The sequence below is a fragment of the Brachyistius frenatus genome, unplaced genomic scaffold (assembly GCF_029030835.1).
Source record: "Brachyistius frenatus isolate BFR_SWC_R1_liver_20210118 unplaced genomic scaffold, ASM2903083v1 Contig_165, whole genome shotgun sequence".
Classification (NCBI taxonomy): Eukaryota; Metazoa; Chordata; class Actinopteri; family Embiotocidae; genus Brachyistius; species Brachyistius frenatus.
Window position 1 is genome coordinate 775,937 of NW_027210764.1, and position 21,038 is coordinate 796,974.

General features: G+C 41.6%; 1 protein-coding gene across 1 annotated transcript in view; it reads left to right on the top strand.

Moving 5' to 3' along the window:
* Positions 1 to 893: 893 nt before the first annotated feature.
* LOC138631770 (catenin delta-2-like) overlaps positions 894 to 21,038 on the top strand; it is a gene marked incomplete at its 3' end in the record, with an annotated part of 78,148 nt that continues 58,003 nt past the window's right edge. The window contains exon 1 of the mRNA XM_069716932.1: positions 894 to 1,816. The remainder of the gene's footprint in view (positions 1,817 to 21,038) is intronic.

A 21,038-nucleotide genomic window follows, 5' to 3' on the forward strand; every position in this document is an offset into this window, starting at 1 on the left:
CCTCTAATTCAGGATATTGGTGTTACCAATTTTAAACCAATGCAATGTAATATTCTTCTATTTCATATATATCTATCTATTTCATTATTGTTGTTTCTCCGTAAACAATTTCCATTATTAAAACCCCCAAACAGACATTAACAACCAGCAGCTCGATGTAATGTTTTTACATCTGCATTTCTTCTATTCCACCACCATATCAGCAACTTGTCCGGCACAGCAAACTAATCAAACTCATTTGGGTAGTTAGAGATGCAATTTGTCATGCATAGATTTAAATGGAAGGCACAACACAACTGTTGTGGAAAACAAATAAAGCGATCGCATTGAAAAAGTGTCACAGGCCCAGCTGGATTATTAATGGCATTGTGGTGGTACGTCTACATGCCACATTATTAATATCAATTCATATCAATTTAAAGAAATTGAACAACCCATGTAAAACAAGTAGAGGTATTTTTGCCACAATTGCTTCCTTACAGATGGCTCTTAATGAAAAGTAGAAAAAAAAGTGTTCAATTTTAAGAAATAAAGAAAGAAAGAAAGAAAGAAAGTGAAAGCTCATGAGGATAATGAATACGGCAAGAGTCAAGGGTTCAATCCTCAGCTTATTCTAGCCTGCAGAATTGCCACTGCAGAGCACATGATACAGCCACACACCTCTGAATTACCCAGCGATTCAGGGTCTTGGTAAACCCGGTGTGTGACAAGTGAAAGACAGAGAGGTGCAGGAGAGATGATGGGACTGGAGAGATGATGGAGCGCAGGTCAGGTGATACTCTCATCATCATAACCCCACGGGGATCTGGTTGCCATGGTGTGTGTATGTGTGCAGAGGGAGTTGGAGGATGGGGGTGTACAAAACATAGGTGGGGGGTGGGAGGAGGTGGTATTTGTGGAAATGATCCTTCTCAAAGTCACATTATGGGATCCATGTCCTTTAATGACTTTTAATATTAACACTTGGGGTTCGTTAGGGGTTGGTGAAGAGTTGGAGCCCGGCATGTAATTTGTCTGGTCATGGTTAGTGTAGGTCTCAAGGGAATACAATATTGCTGTTGCGGGTGTTTGTTGGGGGGAGTGGAGTGCAGGGGACTAATTGGAGCCAAGGATGACTTTCTATAAGACACTAAAATGACACACACATGGTTAGCTCACAGCAGACAAACGCAGCATTTGCTAAACATGTCACCTGAACTCCACCGGAGTTCTGTCAAAAAAAAAAAAAAAAAAAAAAAAAAAAAAAAAGAAGTAATCACAATGTGCTCATCTGAAAGGTTTAATATTCGAGATGCGCCCGACATCCTCCTACTACATACCACCTGAAGATGGCGCTCCATATCCTTCTATGATGGCAATGCTGCGCGTGCGCGCGCATATGCGTGAATGAGTGTGAGAGCGAGACGGAGAGCTCCTGTCTGCCTCCTCTCCGGTGGCGTTGCCTGCCTGTCTTTGCAGTGCTTTGCTGGCTCTCCTCCTCTCTCTCGCACCCTCTCGTTCTTTCTTTCTTTCTTTCTTTCTTTCTTTCTTTCTTTCTTGCTTTCGTACCAAGCCCCTCGCCTCTTCCTCTTTCTCACCCGTCTCTTCCACATCCTTCTCCTCCTCCCTGCGGATGCCTCAGCCTCGCGCCCCCGCCTCGGCACCCCGGCAAATGGTCGTTCCATTCCCGGCAACTCTGGACGCAGGACGCAGCGAAAAGGCGCACCGCTCCGTCCTGATCTGATCTGAGCACACTGCGGATTGACTTGAAAGAGGGGCGGACCAGGGACAGTACGGAAACGAGGAGAAGCCTGACAGTGGCTCGGATCTCATTTCGGTAAGTCCTCGCGTTATTTTTTTTCCCGCTGTAGACTTAATATGATGGGGCAGAGAGGGAGAATGTGTACGGGCTACAAACGACTGTGTTTTCAATCCGTTGTTAAGTCCGTCTTGAATGCCCAGGAAATCTGATGATGATTTCTGGATCAATCACGGTGCATGGTTTTGGGGAAACAGCTGCTTTCAATATACTGCCGTGATTTTTGATTGCAAGCTTGCTGTGAAGCTCCTCTTCGAAACAAGCGCCTTGCTGTGCATAGATCACCCAGGGCACAACAGATATTTGCCTCCAGCTGACTGCTGACCTAAATTCAACACTTTTTGTGCGTAAAAGTGCTCTCAAAGGTGCAAAAGTCACCTTTTAAACAAAAGGCGTGTAGTTGCTCTTTTTATTTTTTTGGCAGATTATTAATTATTTAGTTTGACAGTCCCAGTCACTACCAGAAGTTAAGTTGTTACATTCTTTAAAAAATATCTAGACCCGATATTATAGTATGATTAATTACTGGACCAAAGTCTAAGCTTCAGGTATTACAGTAACCTATATTATATTGCTCATAAATCCCATTTGCTGCTGATCAAGTTGTATGGAATTGGCCTTTGTCTGTAAGTTTCTGGATCGTGCTGGGTGAAACAAGGATAAGAGTATGGGTGAGACTCAATACCTTTCCCACAGCCATACTTGTGCTTTGATCAATGTGCATTTGTTGGAGGGGGATTGGGCGCTGGCAGTTTGTCAAGGGCATACAATATATTCAGAAGATGATGTGTAGGAGAGTGAGGAAGAGGGGGAGGGCGGGGGGGGGGGGGCTTGCTGTTAGGCATGCTGTGGGTACATGTTCAGCCTGCTGCATGTCAGCACTTGGGCAGGTGCATGATGGACAGCTGAGGCACAGATATACAAGGAGTGAGAGGATGTTAGCGCCAGCTCTGTATCACATTAAACTCGTTGGTTTTGGTCTGTTGCTTTGAAACTAAAAAAGAATGTCTTTGGGTTGAGATTTTGCAGGTTGGGGAGCTTCCTCTGCGGCCAGGTAAGCAGCCGTGTGACAAGGAGAGTAAAATCCCCTCTAATTCCCCTCAAATTGACCTTTTACTGGAGGAATATGGGGACAGATTTCTTTTCTCTCTCTCTCTCATGTCTTGGACAGACAACAGCTGCTCAATCTGTGTCAGCCAGCACGTTATCCACTTTTCCAGTACTTTAAGAGATGACAGTACAACCCTCTTCTTGCCCATAAGCCATACATCTTCAAGAACTTTAGTAGATATTTTTTTTTTTTTATTGTTGAAGGATAAGCAGCATTACAAAGGACCTATCACTGTGGGAACTGTCTCAACAATTCTTATGCAATCTCCCTCCTTCACGCGCACACACGCGCTCCATCCCCTCTCTAAATTTACTAAAGATTAGCTTCTTTTATGTCCAGTGAATGTCTCCAGTGGGCATGAAAAGCCTCGTCCTTCATCGCGGACACAGATTAAGCTAATTCACACAGCAGCGCCGGCCTAATGCCTAATCACTATGCTGTGCTGGCAGAACAGAACAGTCTTTATACTGTGCCAGCTGAGAGACGGAGAGGAAGACAGGAGAGAGAGGGAGAGCAAAGGGGGAAAGCAAAGGGGGAAAGCTAGCCGCCGGTGCCTATTGATCGGACGGAGGAGCTGCTGGCAGGCGTCCACAGGATGGAGTGCTGACGACAGTCCAACAAGCTGCGTGGATGAGCTGGCAGGGCAGTTGCCTTATACGTAGAGCAGTGCTGATGTGAAGGGGAAGAGTTTGACTTATCCTCCCAGTGGCAGAGCAGGGTTACGGAGGATTAGAAAACGCTGTGGCTGTTTTGAATTAAAAAAAAAATTGTATCATCAGAAAGGGAAGTGTGTGTGTGTGTGTGTGTGTGTGTGTGTGTGTGTGTGTGTGTGTGTGTGTGTGTGTATGTATGTCTAGTGCACTGATGTTGTACCAGATCAAAACACCTTTCTGTGACTGTCAAGCATCCATGTTGCAGTGTGTGACAGGATAGGCATACATAAGGCAGAGCAAACAGGTTGTTATAAACCACATCAGCTATCTTTTTCAAACAGGGTGTCCCTCAGGCCGATTCTCCACACATGAAATGAGTGAAGACTGAGATCAAGAGAGGTAGGAACACTCTGCATTGTCTGCTTTGATGTTTGGGTATTTGGCCAATTGTGGGCTGAGAGAAGGCATTAAAGTATATGTAGTCTAATGACTGTGCGGATTGTAACATATTTCATGTCAACAAAGAAATTTAATCTTTTCATTTGATTTTATGTTCAACTTAACAACAAGACAGAGATCTTTGAAGAATGAAACTTTCCATGTTTCTTTCACTTGTTTTAGGACTTTTCCTCATACATGTGTCATTTATGGGCAGTGAGTTTGCTTGGAGAGCTCTGAGTAAGTTCAACACCAACAGTACCGAGAAATCCTGCCAACAAGCAAACAATGAATCTCTTGCAGTTTCAGAGGTTCTGCTCGACTCTTAAACCTGACCTTTGACCTCTGTATTAAAGCACACAATGCAAAAAAGCTGCCTTCCACAGTGTCATGTCCACTATAATAAGTTGATGAAGAAAATGTCTTGAAACAAGTGAGAATGGATTGTTCGCCTTTGTTATTAAGAAACTAAATATTGGATTGAATGACTGTTGAAAGTATACAAATGGCTTTACTCTCGATGAGGAATGAAGCCTGATTGTAAATAGAGTTTTAGGTGTGACACCAGCCCAGAGGCTTGTTTTTGGTGACATGAGATCAAGCCCCACTCAAGACCCTTTCTCCTTGAACACAAAAATAAACAGCGAGTTTCTGGAGAAGCATCTATGGACAGGAACATTTACACCTGTAACTTTTAAATTATTAAAAGAAAAAAATAACAAACGCTGCAGTGAAAAAGAAAAGAAAAACAGGAAGAAGAGTGATTGCTTTGATTTAACATTTTGCTTTCTCTGTTACCTGCGTTATGTTCATGTTTCCCTTCTCGCGCTCAAAAGCAAGGTCTACTGCCCTCCGGCAAATCGCTGACAGTTGATCCAAACTTGCCGATTGCATCGATTACATATTCATGGCAACAGGGTAGGTGCTAATTGGCAGCTACAATGTCCTCATCAATCAGATAACTTGATGCCCATGTTGGTTACTAGATGCTTATGAGCTTGTTTAATTACGTAAAAAAAAACCACTGATGCGCCTCTGCTAATGGATGATTTTACAATATTGCTATTACAGTTTAATTGTTACAAGATCGCATACAAGTTCTGCACCATTAAACTTATAATATTGCTCAAAAATACTGTGGAGTGCACAAAACATGGCTACCTGATAGAGCTATGCCTGTATGATATTCTACATGTCCAAGTCAGAATATATTCTAATGATCTTTTCCTATCTTTAATAATGGGAGGGATAATGACATACAGTAGAAGCTTACTTGATCAGGAATATATTCAAATAGTCTCGTGAACTGATCAGTGAGTCCAACTTACTTCTTTTTTTTTTTTTTTTTTTAATCCAGTGATGTTTTGGACAAAGATGTTTACTGTCAACATGTTTTTAAGAAATAAATGTTCATGACTGTAAAATGAATTTCATTAAATGTACAAGGGCTTACTCTTCTCGTCTGTACTTGATGAAAAACGATATTGTAGTTACCAAGCTGCCCACCTGCAGTTTGGAGCAATTTATTAGTTGGAGACCCCTTTATTATTTGTTACGGAGACAATAATCACATCACTGTGACTTGTCACTTTCCAAGTAATGCATTACTGCTCTGCACTGCTCTTTAGTAACATTAAGCCACAACCTTCTGATGCTCCATATAATTGATTGATGTCAATGCATATTTATTATGTTTATGCAAACGTAAAACATACTTTCTTCACCTTTGATCTTCAGACACAACTGACTAAGTTTGACTGAAGCATATTTTCATCATTGTGGTTCAGAATGACTCACTGTGCTCAGTGTGACGTAGCTATTAGAGCCTGTTTTTTTTTTTTTAGACAAAGGGTCTGAGTTCAAGGCCCAGTTTTTATTACTGGGGTGTCCTTGAAGAGGACACAGAATCTCTCACAGCTCAAAGGATGTCAGTTTGTCATTTCCCTCTCTTTTTGTAAGGAAAGGCAAGTAATGACAACATTTCCTGTTGGGCAATCAGTTGAAAACATAAAAATATTATCAAGCACACAGCATGAGACATCAATGGTCCCTATGGGAATAGCGCTGTGAATGCTGCACAAATAATCTTTTTGAGGTAATATAGTCAGGCTTTCTGCTGCTATGATGTGACCTCCGTTTTTCATACTTGCCTGCACCTTTTAAAGTATCCTCACCATCTGGTGACCTTCACATGAAATTGAGAAAAGATGAGGGACAATTATTTGTTTTGTAGAGGTGCAGGTGGAGTCGACATTACAGCAGCTTCAACTGGATCATGCAACAGGTATAATTTGCCTGTTTAAACCAAGCGGTAACCCATCGTGACGTCAGCTGTTGGTTTGTGAGCTGCCTCGAGTCTGGCATTTTGACTGTCGCCATCTTGGTTTTGTGGAGCCAGAAGTGACCATATTTGGCCGAGCTAGAGAGGAGCGAGGTGTGGATCCGAGTGAGGACCTGAGGAGACTATGCCCCGCCCACCTATTCCAAAGAATTTACTGAGCCCTGGGCATGTCAATCAAATCAAACACATCCCCAAACATACCTCTCTTTGAGGCCTAATATCTATCGACCCACTCTACATTTCATGAGTAGAGTTGAATGGGAGTTGGCTGGAGCCAGAGGTTTTTGGAGGGAGACCCTAGTGGGCCTCAGTGGTGTTTTAGTGTCACTTCAAGGCACTTCTACATTTTCATGACTATGTCCATTTTTATTACCAGTCCATGGTTTAAACCTGCACTTAGCCACTTTACATTTCACAATTCAGTGGTTCCAGTTTTAATTAGTTTAATTTGAACAAATAGTGTGACTGTATGATGCCTACAGGCGGATGGTTCTGTTCCCCACTTTGGGAGGTAGTTGTTAAGACTGAAAGTTCCTTCAAGTCATCTATGAGGTGGTTTCATGGCATCATCTACAAAAGCTGAGTCAAGCCCAGGCAGCAGTAGGCATTTAATCTTCCTGTCAGTAATGTATTACATGCTTTCCTTTTTTCACTGTAAAAGAAAGAGAAGAAAAAAAGTTGTCCAGTGTTAACAATGCTTTGGATTTATGGCTCGATTTCCACTGATGCCACATGTAGTAAAAATATATAGCCTCATAGTGCTGGAAGGCGGTAAAAGGTAAAACCGTTCACCAATTGCTGTGTATTGTATATTGTAGTGATTAATGAGAGCAGGACTTTGAGGAGCGCAGCGGGAAGGAGACGGGAGAGTGAGAGGAAGTAGTCAGGTGTCAGTGTTGGAATGAGTCCAGCAATATGTGTGTATGTGAGAGAGAGACAGACAAGAGAGAAGGGGCTGTGTGGATGCCTACTAGCGTGCCTCTGCCGCCAACTCTCCTCCCATCTTCTAATGAGCTCGCTGCAGATGGGACTCCCTCTGTCAGCCCACTGCCCTCCTCCTCTTCATTATCTCCCCCTCCTCCCCCTCTCAGTCGCTTCAGTCGTCGGTCTGAGAAAACAAAGGAAGAAGAAAAGAAGTAAAGAATTAAAAGAGGCAAAAGGAAGATCAAAGAAACAAGGCGATGAGACAAAAAAAAACAAAAAAAAACACGAGGAAAAGGGGAGGTTAAAGATGCAGGTAAGAGGAGAGAGAGGATTCAAGTATTAAATAGTTAAAAAATATAGAGGAGGTGGGGTGTAAAGATAGAGTGGTGGAAAATGGAGAGCAAGTGACAGAGCTTGTTGAGGAGTGAAAGAGGCTTATGAGCAGTGAGGAGAGAAGGGAGCAGAGAGGGGGCCGAGTGAGAGACCAGGAATCATCAAATCCACAGACAAGTGCGAAAAGAACGCAGCGCAGGAAACGCAAGGAGCTGCTCCATGCTATATTTACGAGTGTAAAATTAAAATGCTGCATCTTCAAACCCAATGATGTGTGCTTAGTGCAGGCCCTGCAGTGAGAGCAGTACGTCTGCAGTTACCTAGCCATGTCATCACGTTCGTGCCTGCCACACAGTACTTGCTAAGCCCGCCAGCTCTGCCAGAGTTATCGAGAAGCTCAGGTCATCTTGAATTCCCCGGGCAAAAATGTAGCCCGAGTTGGCTTTTTGTAGGACCGGTGTGGAATTGTGTTTGTTCATCTGCTGGTGTGTATGTGTGCGGCTGTGATCTTTAGCACATGCGTGGGGGATCGTCATCAGGTTTCTCATGTGACCAATATGAGGCGTTGAACAATCAGGCCAACAATCGTCGATCCAGAACGCCTCACTAGCGCCTACTTACGCACGCTGGTGATTTAGGCAGACTCACATTGGAGACACAAGCGTTCCGCACATGTGGGGTAGGTGTCGCGCTAGCGCTGTAATTCACATGAATTGCTCGAGCTGATCTACCCTCAACATGTGGCTAATTTTCCTGATGTTGATATTGTTATAATGGCAACGTTAGCTGCTTGAATCGCCCAGCAAAATCCAAATTGGTATAGATATTGTTGGACTGCCCACCAGGAGCACCATTTACAGGTAGAGACATACTTTAGGCATCGCAGGTGGTGAAGGTGGTGCATGTTCATTGTCTGAATCGTTTGACACCTCATGGTGCAGAGGTGGGGGTGTGTATGCATGCAAGTGTGTGTGTGTGTGTGTGTGTGTGTGTGTGTGTGTGTGTGTGTGTGTGTGTGTGTGGCTGTGGCTGCTTCCAGTACAATGTGTTTTTTTTTTTTTTTTGCATCCAGCTCTTTGACATTGTGTTAATGGGGTTGTGTGCATGACTGGTTCACCACCTACCTCTTCCTTTCTGTTGGATGATTATTGACTATAATACCGATGGTATCTCTAAATGGACTTGCACTCTGACCCTTTCGGTGAATTCCCTCAGTAATTAAACAGTTTCCACGATGTGGCTGCAGTTGGTCTGATTCCCAACGATGCTAAAAAAAAAGGGGTTTGCAACAAGTGCTGCGGTTGCAAACACCTAATGTGGAGTCAAACTGGAGATGTTAGAGCTGCAGTACGAGAGAGAGAGAAAATTGTAAAGGACCTCTAATATGGTGCAGAGTATTTCAATAGTTTGATCTTTTTCATGTCTTTTATTTTGTAGACATTTTGAGATTTATACCAATGCATTTCCTGTTATGCTTTTATTCTGAAGGACTGAACTGAAATGAAGCTCATTTTGTGATAGATATTGTGTTAGATTGTTACGGTTTTCATGGATTTTTTTGTGGCATAAATGAAAGAATTTAAACTAGCAAACTGCTGTTTCAACTTAAATGCACCGCCATGATTCAGTCGCACGGTTAAATGTAGCATGCTGGGTTATGGTCAGGATGCCAAACATTGTTTAGTAACATTTGTCTTTATTTTCTTCATAGCTCTTACGGTGTGTTCACTACCAGTTTTCACCGCGGTTTATGGATTCAAGTCCCATTCAATAAAGTTTTGTGAACAATCAGTAAAAGACGACGGACCATCATTCAGCCAGGAATACTACAAAAATGATTTGGCATAATAACATATTATGTTGCAGAAAGCTTGGAGGTATAGCCTATTGTTGTTGGCTTCACCTATAGTCTCGCTTCACGGCAACATAGTATTATCTTTCCGACTGGTCAAGTGGGAAATAACATGTTTGATGGGATATAAAGACCTGCGCCTGAATGTATGCGAGTGTTTGGGCGAATGTGTGTGTTTATCTCTTGCCTGTTCTTTTAATGCATGTATCATTGCTTTCTTTGTCTAAGCACTTTTAGTACTAAACCAGTACAGGCGAGGAAAGTAGCTGCTGCAGTATTGAACTTGTGACACCTGCAGGCAATTAGAAATACATTTAATCAATAATATAATTTAGCTTGGTGTTGCAAAAGTCCAACTTTTTGATCTTGATGCACATTTGAACAAGATGACCTTTAGTTAAAGTTTATGGCTTTTCGAAAGTCCAGTGAAAAATCACATGCTGAAATATAAACCTCTCTCCAGCTTTGTCTGATATTAGTTTCATAACTGCTGAAACCGTCAATTGAACATTAAATATTTGGTACTGTAACATGATCAACAATTAAATAAATAAAGTTTACTCTTTTAAAAGTTGATAAAGTTATTTTCTGAGTCCTGTTCCTGCCCGATAGTGACACAACAATTATAACTATACTTCATTTCAGAAGTGGGAAAACCATAACATATTTTGTATATTTAAGATAGTTTGTTACAAAATGTTTTGTTGTTGTTACAAAAACAATATGCTATTTTCAACTTTATATCATGTTATTCAAACTGTTTTTGAAATACTTACACTTTTTTATACCATGAATTAATTTAGTTGATGATACAAAGCAAAAAAAAAAAAAAAAAAAAAAAAAATCAAAAAATGCAATTAGATGAATACTGCAAAAGTGGCCCAGTGTGGACTGTAATATACTGTAGTCTCATCATTATTCTTCAAATTCAAGCTATACTGTCCTTTCCAAAAATATTCATATTGCTTTTCCTTTCTTTTTCATTCACTAGATCCTGGGCAATCCATGACATCCCTGACTGTCACGCGCACACGCACACACGCACGCACGCACGCACGCACGCACGCACGCACGCACACGCACACAGAGTGGTGTTTCTATCTTAAAAGCTCGAGGCCAGCCAAGTGGTATAAATGCCATACCTGAAGCCTCTGAATGGATCAGCCGACAGCCCATCAGCAGCACACACTGATCGCTATCAGCTGTGTATCGCTGTGGCTACTTCCACCCGTCAATCAAACCCGTTCACACATCTGCCGAAAAAGGACGTGATTAAAATGAAGGGGAAAAATAGAGAGAGAAAGGGATCCATTTATGGATCGAGACGCCTCCGTTTGTTGCCCTGGCGTGCAGGGTTTATGTGTGTGCTGGATTTGTGTCCCCTTGGATCAATGGAGAAAAAAAGAAAGCTATAGAGACAGAAAGAGAGGGTCATCATAGATGTAGAAGCTTTTTCAAGATGTTTTTTTTTTTTGTATGGCATTTTTGCGTTCATTAAGACTTATAATGGCAGTGTTGACAGAGGGAATATGAGGAGTGAGAGCAGGTGAATGACATGTTGGACTCCCTGCTGATGGCATTTATGGCCATGTATCCTAACCTCTTGGCCATTGGGTCGCCCCTCATAGCATGATCGGTAAGGAAGAAGCTGAGTGAGGATTTAACTGCGAGTTTTCCAGTACGTCTCAAAGAAGAACAGCAGCTGAAATAATGTTTTGACCACGGGGCGTTTTATTAGGTTGTTTATTGATGTATGTTGACACTGGAGAGCTACAACCACAGTCGAGCCTCAGCTCCTGCTGTCCACATTATTCGATTTCATTTCACAGTCCCTGAGCTAACAAAAGCAGGTTTTCTGTCTAGCTACACATTGTGCTTGTTCTGAGTAAAGCTCATGTCCGTATAAGCTGCATATGCTCTATCCTGATATTCAGCATTTTTATTTATGCCCAGTTCCTCCTGAGGCATCCTTTGTTATACAGCACGCCTGACAACAGGATGCCTTCTTTTAAATGAACATTATACAGAGCAGTTTTCTTCTATTGTGTATTTAGGTTAGAATACAAGTGAATCTCCAACAGACTGCAGAAAGCCCAAATATGAAGTTATTCAGGAATAAAGAATGATGAAGATGACGGTGCATGTTTTGTCGTGCCACCGCCGGTGGTGGTCCATGAATTATATATCACAGACATTGGGAAGAGGAATGCTTTATGTTAAGATCTCCAAGGAAACAAACAAAAATCATTCCTTTAAATTACTAAGTATGAACACTGTTGACTTAATTTGTTCCATTAAGTTTAGTCATTTTGAAATTTTCAGATGAAAGAATAGTGTTCTCAGATGTCTTAATTTGCCCCCTCTGTCATGTGAAAGATAAGCAATATGCCTTCTCTAAGCGGTGCCAAGAATAGCAGGAAGTTGTGTTAACAGCCAAAGTATATCCACGTGTCTCACTCCAAGATCAAAATAAAGTCAAACAGTTCAGAGCCAGATTTTCGTGGGGTTAAGGGCAATTTAACAGTATTAATTTGAGGTTAGAAATTACAGATTGGATGGAATAAATCAAGAAATGCGTGGGTATGAATTACTGAATTAAGGGAACACAATAAGTATATCTTGAATATAGTAATTCGTGATTTGAGGCCATGATTTGTAATTTGAGGGGTGAATTTCTAATATAAACAAATGATTTATCAACCCCTCTTGACTCCTCTTAAGTTGATTAGGTCCAGTGTTTTACACACTCCCCGCACCAGACTGTACTCAAATTATCTCTGAAACCTTGTTTTGCCCGTTTTTCTTCAAAATGTACAGCATTTAGTAGGAATTGTACATTCCTACTAAATCTGTCATGGAATAACAGCAAAGGCAATGTCTGGATTCACTTATTTGGCATCAAATTTCCCAATAAAAAGCATTTGATGTTACATCTTCACTCTGTGATTTCTCCTGCATGGCTTACTGTGCAGATCCCAGCTACGGCCAGGCTCGAGGATTGCAAGTGCACATTAATTTCACTCATCTGTCTTCTGTGGGTTGCATCTGCTATGTATAATTCATCAAGTAACTCTCTGTTGATATCCGCATATAAATGAACTTAGATATTGTGCAGCTCATGAATTTCTAACGATGTATGTTCACAGTGGCACCACAGTAGTACATCAGCTCTGCTGTCTCTTGCTTGCGAGAAATGGAGTTGAAAAACAGTTTGTGTTTTGGAATGTGTTCAATCTTGAAATGGGTAAAGAGAAGAAATAACATGGCTCGCAGGCTCTTTGTAAAATTGTTGGTGAAGCGGGGCCACCTCTCACTGTTGAGCTCCCAATTATGGCTGGAATCTGCTGGGTGTGTTTTGGGATTTTGTTGGGTACCGTATGGACACCACAAACAGAATAGGGCTGTTGGGGTGTGCCTGTGTCATTAGTGTTTGATGGGACTGACTTAACAGAAGCTACTTTGATCCAGAAGAGAACAGAAATGTGGAGGAGGTTTGGCTTCACATCCTGAAAGGGAGCCTGATTGGAAAAAAAAAGTGTTACTTACTGACAACAGTCATTTGAAAAAAAATTAACAAAGTAATGGTGACTTGATATTTTAAAATGCCATCTGCTCTGTCTTTTTTATCTATTTTTTTTAATTACACTTAATTTTTGTTGACTTTTACAATATGTGTCATATCTGTGTGTGTTTATTTGCTCTTTTTCAGATTCAGCTGTATTTGGGGAATGTTTTGAACAACCCAAATAAATTCTGCTCACACATGTCTCTATGAGAAACTGCAGTCATTTGCAAGGACAAGATACCCCTCGCTGTTGTTTAGGCCAATTAGGCTCAAAATCTGCCAGGTCTGGGCTTCTGCCAGAGATTTTGAGTGAAAGTCTTTATGTGTCAGAGAGAGGCCTTTGAAAGGGGGAAAAAAAGACTCGCTGATTCACAGAAATGCACAGAAATGCACAGAAATGGCAAAACTCAAACACAGACACAGATGCGCGCCACTTCTGTCACTCTCATCTCTCTTTTCTCCCTTTGTTTTTTCTCTGTGGACTGCAGATAGACAAGGCGACACATATTCCAAAACCAAGGTACAAACAATTGATTATATACGCTACAGTTGCAGCAAAAATCCACTTTGCTGTTGGGGAATGGTACGCACGCACGCACGCACACACGGCGCACGCACACACACACACACACACACACACACACACACACACACACACACACACACACACACACACACACACACACACACACACACACACACACACACACACAGGGAAGAGGGACTCCCTGCCATAAAACTGGAGGTGAGAGAGTTGAGTTAGGAACTCCCTGCTGCCAGTTTGCTTATGTGATATTAATTCTGATAATTTGAGCTGCACTGCAGACATGAAGATGATGGTAGATGTTTTCTCAGAGGAACCTTTGGCTCAGAGGTTTTTTATTCTGAAATGGACTGTATATTCCTCTCCAATAGATCAAATAAAATGATATTGATTTCACAGACACAGCAAGCAAAGCTGCAGATTACATTTATTGCAGGCAGGCTACCTTATCTGCTCTGTTACTCTTGGTATACAGTGAACCCTCGTTTATCGCGGGGGTTACGTTCCAAATAGAGACCGTGATAGGTGAAATCCGTGAAGTAGTAACCTTTATTTTTTTTACAATTATTATACAATGAAATACTCCATAATACATTGAAACCAAAGAACAAAACCTTTTTACAAGCCCAAGCATTTGTTTAACAAATAAAAGTACTGTATAAATGTTTTTTTTTACAAATAACTACTGTACTGTAAAATAATAATTTGAATCATCAATACGAACTGAAGGCTTCAAATTGCTGAGATCAGCACCGCCCCACTGCGACCCGAGTCATTGGATTAGAACGGGAGGAAATGAAAAATGATTATGAAAACAAATACAAAGTACAGTCGGACAAATAGTGACTCGTGTATTTCACTGCTCTTCTGACTGAGCCGCTGCATCCTGACTCCGCTCTGCAGCGGTTCTTTCTTCTAAAGCCGGCGGTGCAGGTGTGGTTTTTCGAGAGAAGAACATAGTTATCGGTAGTTGTTGTCGCTCTTTTTTCTTCTGGGCGAAAAGATTCTTATAAACCGACATGCCACCATCGATTATTTTTAATTTGGCAAGCTGTTTTACGTACGTGTACATATTAAACCGCAACGTTATTGACAAACAGGTAGAGAAGAAGCGGAGAGACTGTTTAGCCAATCAGAATGCAGAACACAATGCACGATGCAAATCCGTGAAGCAGCGAGACCGTGAAAAGTGAACCGCGTTATAGCGAGGGTTCACTGTATGCTCAATGTTAGTGATTCCAGATTCAAAAGGTCTAATTTAAATAATAGTTTGGATTTAAAAAAAAAAAAAAAAAAAAAAAATGTTTACTGTATGGCATTTACCATTTATGAATTCCATTCCATGTCGGGTCAGGGATAGCTCTTAAATAGTAAATTCTTTTACCAGTATTTTACTGTACTGCCACTGGAGAAGGTCAGAGGTCACAGCAAAGTGTCTGATGAGCTGGGAGGGATTTGGTGTCATAAATTAGACACACTATTTTATTTTTGTATTTTTTTCTGTTGTAATATTGTCCCCGAGTTCACCTGGACCCGTTTGTCTTTGACATAGTGTGTATTTATACGAAAAATCTGTTCATAATAAGAAATGATGGATACAATTTTTATTCTGTCGGGGTTAAAGAAAATAGAACACTGATTTCAACCTTCTTCACTGATGTGTGACAAGTTTCTTGAACTGTTGTATAATGTGGGATCACAAGGTCTAATGAAACCAAAGGCACAGTGCGGTGTCTGACTTTGATCTTTTGGAGGCTCTTCGCCCGCCAGCACGCCAAGCCTTAAACTGCTCTGACGTGGGGGGAGCCGGGGAGCCAGGAGGGGAAGTTTTTAGATCTCGTCAAGTGTTTCAAAGTGTTACATCATTTCCATGTCTTCCACCAGGAGAGTATTGCAGCAAACCCTGTTTTAAAAGGAGTCCGTTCCTTTTTTCCCTCTCTATGCAGTGTGGTTTTGATGGGTCAGTGAAGTCAATTTTGTGAAGGAGACACAGGTATGTACACGCATCGCACATAAAGTGTGACCACACAGAGATGAGCAACAGACACGCAGACACACAATTTCATGTTTTGTATATAGCGTAGGATGTTCTGCAGTCCTACTGTGCGGCGAATTGAATTTCCATTTTCTCATGGTTAGTCAGGCAGTGTTACTCTTTCTCCCATTATGGCACATTCACTAAGACAGCAGGAGGCCAGAGAGAGTAGAGCGGTCTCCACCAGCTTCTCCAGCGGAGGCTCGCTGCCCTCAGCCTCCTGCCCAGCAGTGGACACTCTTCGCTGGCTGACTGGTCAGAGCTGAGTGGAGATGTCTCCTGTATCTGGCTGGCTCATGTATACATGCTGTAGGTGAACACGCGCGCGCGCACACACACACACACACACACACACACACACACACACACACACACACACACACACACACACACACACACACACACACACACACACACACACACACACACACACACACACACACACACACACACACACACACATGTACAAAGAGTAAGTGTATCCCAATGTAATCAGCTGAGAAAACATACACCCACTGTGTGGTATTCTGTCGTTGTCATGTACACCTCGGGCCCAACTGAGGGTCAGCAGGTTACCAGCAAGAGTCTATGGTGGTATCTACCCGTTGTAGAGAAACCATGGTAACCGTTAGCACGGTTGCTATGACGGTGCAGATATCACTCGCCCATTGGGAGGATGAAGTAATATAATGAACCAGTTGAGGAAGGTGATTAGACTTTGTGATGTGTACATCAAAAGTAAGGAAGAAGTACTGATTCTGTTTGATAAATAATAGACTAATATGGCTGTAGATGCTGTATGCAGCAGCAGTGTGGGTGTGGTGAAGTGGCTTTAGAGTAGAATTTGCGGAGCATGCTGCCATTAGAACAATACAATCATTTGTATTTTTCTAAACAACGTCCTTTTTCCTCTTTTTTTATATTTGTATGAACTGTATCTCAGTCTAATGTCTCCCAATGGTAACTATTTTTCACATTTTTATATATATATATATATATTTTTTTGTTGGTGTATGTACTTTATGTTAATGTGATAAAGGCACGTGTAGGAATCCCCTCACAGGCAAGATTTCATCACATATGGTCTAGCGAGATTATAATTGATCATTCATTCATTCATTCATTCATTAAAGTGGGATGATTATGGCCTGTTAGAGGGGGAATATGAGTTTGAAATTCTGATGTTTATTGTATATATTTCTACATATATATAGAAGCCTCAAAATTTAACATGGTGACCTGTGAATGCTTAAAATCTCTGAGGCTGCCCTGCTGTCAAAGCAAAATCAATAATCTCATTAAGTGGCAGGCTACCAGTGTATAGAAAGTTAATCAGATTAATATATCTCAGAAGTGTGTTCATAGTTGTTTGTTGTATGTATGTCGTATAGGACGACCAAGCAGATAATAAAATCAATTTGATTGTTGATATAAATCTAGAAAAAGCATTGATTCATAGGTGTCCAGTTGAAGTTGATGTTAAGCAAACCTAATGAACACCATGCAGCCAATCGCAGTCGGGGCCAAGGTGAACACTTGGATATTTATCACTGCATAAATGAACATGAGGTAGACACGGTTGAGATGGTTTCATTAAAATTAAATTAGCCTTTGTGTTAAATCCACCATGCTAATACATTTTTGCTGTGGATGATTTTTTTTGCCACCTTTATGACTGTGAAAGGTTTTTCTTTTGTGACTGGCAGTACTTTGTTCCGTGCACTGTTGTACATCTGTGTAATGCAGTGTGTTTGTGAATGCAGTGGAGAAAGTACAGAACAAATACAAGTTTCTTCTTCGTATGTTTCAGTGCAAAGGTATTTAGCAATTGCAGGATAGTGCCAATCTGGGCCCCGCTTCTCTACTTGAGTTTATGTGACAGACTGACTGATTTGGGATGATCAGTACTGATGTTCTTTTTGGAGAAACAGCTGGACGGATAAGCATCTAAAGTAGCGGCAGCTCATTCCTTCCTCTGGATATTAAAATGTTCTTTTTTGTTTTTTCCTTTATGACCATATTTATTTGTCCAATACAGCAGGGCAGCAAGTATAAAACGGCAACCATAGCAACAACTAAAGTTAATGAATTTTCTTATTTCATGCTCAGGTCTTGAATTGTTAATCAAAAAATATTATTGCTTTCCATCACTCAGCTTATTAACCTTTTAAAAAAAATTTGGAAGCCCGAGTTCCTTTTTTTTACTTCTAATCTGTTTGTTTCCTTGGCAACTATTGTACACAAAATGCGACAAGATGGATTGTGTTTACCGTCTGCAGTGTTTTGAAGCCATCATATCGGGAATGCATGTTTTGTCTCTCCTTATGTTAAATTGCTGAGGCTGTCCTTCTAACAAAAACAATTGATGAGAGTCTTTGTATTTGACTGAACCAACCGTCACATAACCTTGACAGCTTGGTTCTCTTATGCAGGCAGGAGACCCAGCAGTAGAATAGCCTTCTAGGTAAAGTACATTCATCTCTCTCTGTCCAAATCAAGCAATCTTTCTTTCTGTCTGTCTCTGGCCATCTATCACGCACGCACGCGCACGCACGCACACACACACACACACACACACACACACGCACACGCACACATATATATATATATATATACTGTTAAAGGGCACAGTCAAGCCAGGAGGGTAACTCGCTGACGTCTCATATGTCTCCTATAGTAGCAGCTGATACTAAGAGCCTGATCTCACCTCTGAGGAATGGCGGAAAAGAAAGAGACGGAATGAATGCTCTGAATGAGTGACGATATAACAGCAAGGGGCTGGACTTGACACAGCATCTTGGAGAAAGTCACATTGGGAACAATATGCTCAGACCACCTCTCTATTTTGTATTCCATCACATTCCATTGGATTTTTAATGAATTGTTGAATTGTTTGTGCCCGTGTGTGTTTTTGTGTGTGTCTTTTGTTTTTGTGGAAACTTGTTCCAGAAAGCATGAGTCAGGATTCAAGCAGAAACATCTCCTAACCCCATTCACTTTATTCAGATCAGACAGCATGCTCGCAGTGTCTGGCTTTCAATTTTCAGGGATACACGTGCATGCGTGCGTGCGCGCACACACACACACACACACACACACACACACACACACACACACACACACACACACACACACACACACACACACACACACACACACACACACACACACACACACACACACACACGTTCTGTACTGACACAACTAGACAGACTAACCAGCTACCCCAAGGCCTTTTGGCTTGTGAAAAGGGACAGAGAGCTCTATTGTTTTCTCTGTGATTCAGTTATTACACAGAGATTAACACAGTGAAACTCTTCTGTGCCACCCAAGGGCTTTGGACCTGGAGAGAGCGAGCACTGAATGACTTTATCCTTCTCCCTCTCTCCCTCCCTTTCCCTATCTCCCTCTATTTCACCGTTTCTGACACGCGCACACACACACACACACACACACACACACACACACACACACACACACACACACACACACACACACACACACACACACACACACACACACACACACACACACACACACACACACACACACACACACACACACACACATCCTTGCACATAATGTTACGCACTTATTCAGGCGTTGCCAAACAAACAGGCGCAATTATGGCAAAACATAGTGTGTGCACTCACACTCGCGCACACACTGCTCATGCATTGGTATGGAGGAATGTGTTCACTGGCTGATAAGGAGGAGAATAGGACAACAATATTAAAACAGAAATGCCAGCACAGCAACAATTCTTTTACGCACACACCTGCCCCACACATTTGAATGCTGCATATGCATACGCACGCACGCGTTCACGTCAGACATACATGGTCCTGTTCTTGTGTCGTGTAATGATGGGACACACTCTGGGTGTGGCGCCAAGACAAATTTTTGTTTCCATTGCTGCAAACCAAATTAGAAGTGTGATGCCAGTTAATTTACATTACAAAACGACAACAGGCATTCAAATACTGTATTTGCAGTGGCACTCTTCTCTTCACCGAAGACGATTGTCTCCAAAGAGAACACATGACAACAGAACATGAAGGGGAGGAAGAAAGAAAGAGAGGGAAGGCAAAGGAGTGATGTGGGCTGGTAAATGGACAGACATTTTATGGGAGCGACAGTGAGAGAGAAGGCGAAAAAGAGGGAGAGGTGAGAGAGCGGGAGGATGACATCATGCTGGGAGGACTAAAGCAGCAGCTTCCCAGTGGGATATCCCCGCCTCTGACAGATGTACGGCATCTCAGTGGGATCAAACACAACCAACAGGCAGACTTTCAGCTCAGAGCAGCTGGAAGAGCATGAAAATAACACCAAGCCTTTCGTGTGTGTCTTTACCTCCGTGCGTGCGCGTGTACATTTCGGAGGTGGTTTGGTTTGGATGGTAGAGCTGGCTGCCTACTAATTGCAATGGTGGTTCAATTCTCGGCTCTTTCTGTCCACATGCTAAAGTGTCCTCGGGCAAGACACTGAACCCCAAGTGACTGCCGATGGCAGGCGAGCACCTTACAATGTTGCCATTTTTGTGTAAAAAATACATGGCAAAATAAATAAAGTGCTTTGTAAACGGCAAAGCTAAAAAGGTCTTCTATACGTGTAGTCTCTTCACATGCATACATCACACACCAGTATGTTTAAATTCCCTTTACAACATGTCAAACAGGAATTGTTCTTTTCCTTTTCACTGTCTTAAATACGAAGAACTCAATTTTGAATTAATGATTTTATATTCAGGGAAGTAATACTGAAGTAGACATTTTATTCACTGATGGCTGATAGGTTATTTCACAAAAAGTAATAAGGTTTTGGATTTTAAAAAAAAGGTTCCAAAGCACACTGATAAATTGCTTGCACTCCAGAGTGTTACCTGTAATTAGACTCGGTTATAACAGGAATAAAACACTCAGCCAAATCAGTTGTGATGACTTGCAGTTGTGACCTGCACAGGAAATACCAGAAAAAAAAAGAAGTATTATTTTAGAATGATTTTGAAAACTTGTGTCCACAACATGCAGAATCAGAAAACTGTATGAGGTGAGGACAATCAATTCCCCTGTACTCATCCGTCTATTTAGGACTTTCTGCTTCTCATTGTTTTCAGTTAAACTGGTCTGGTGATAGTTAATCTTTTTGGACAGTTTACAAAGGTACTGGCATAACACAAACATTTTATTAAGCCACATACTTGCTCCTAATGTGCTGTCATATAGTCTGATCTTTACTTACAAGCAGTTAAAGTGTAGCAGAGTATTTGTCACAACATACAATGTTGATGGCAGCACCTGGGCTCAGAAGCACTGTCACCTCATGCGAATTGTATAAAATGTCAAGGCTGTGAGAGATGGGATGTGTAGATGTCCACAGTCTCCTTTAAAAAATAATAATAATAAAAAAAAAATTCTCAGGGTTCTGCTCCTCCTGTCATGCAG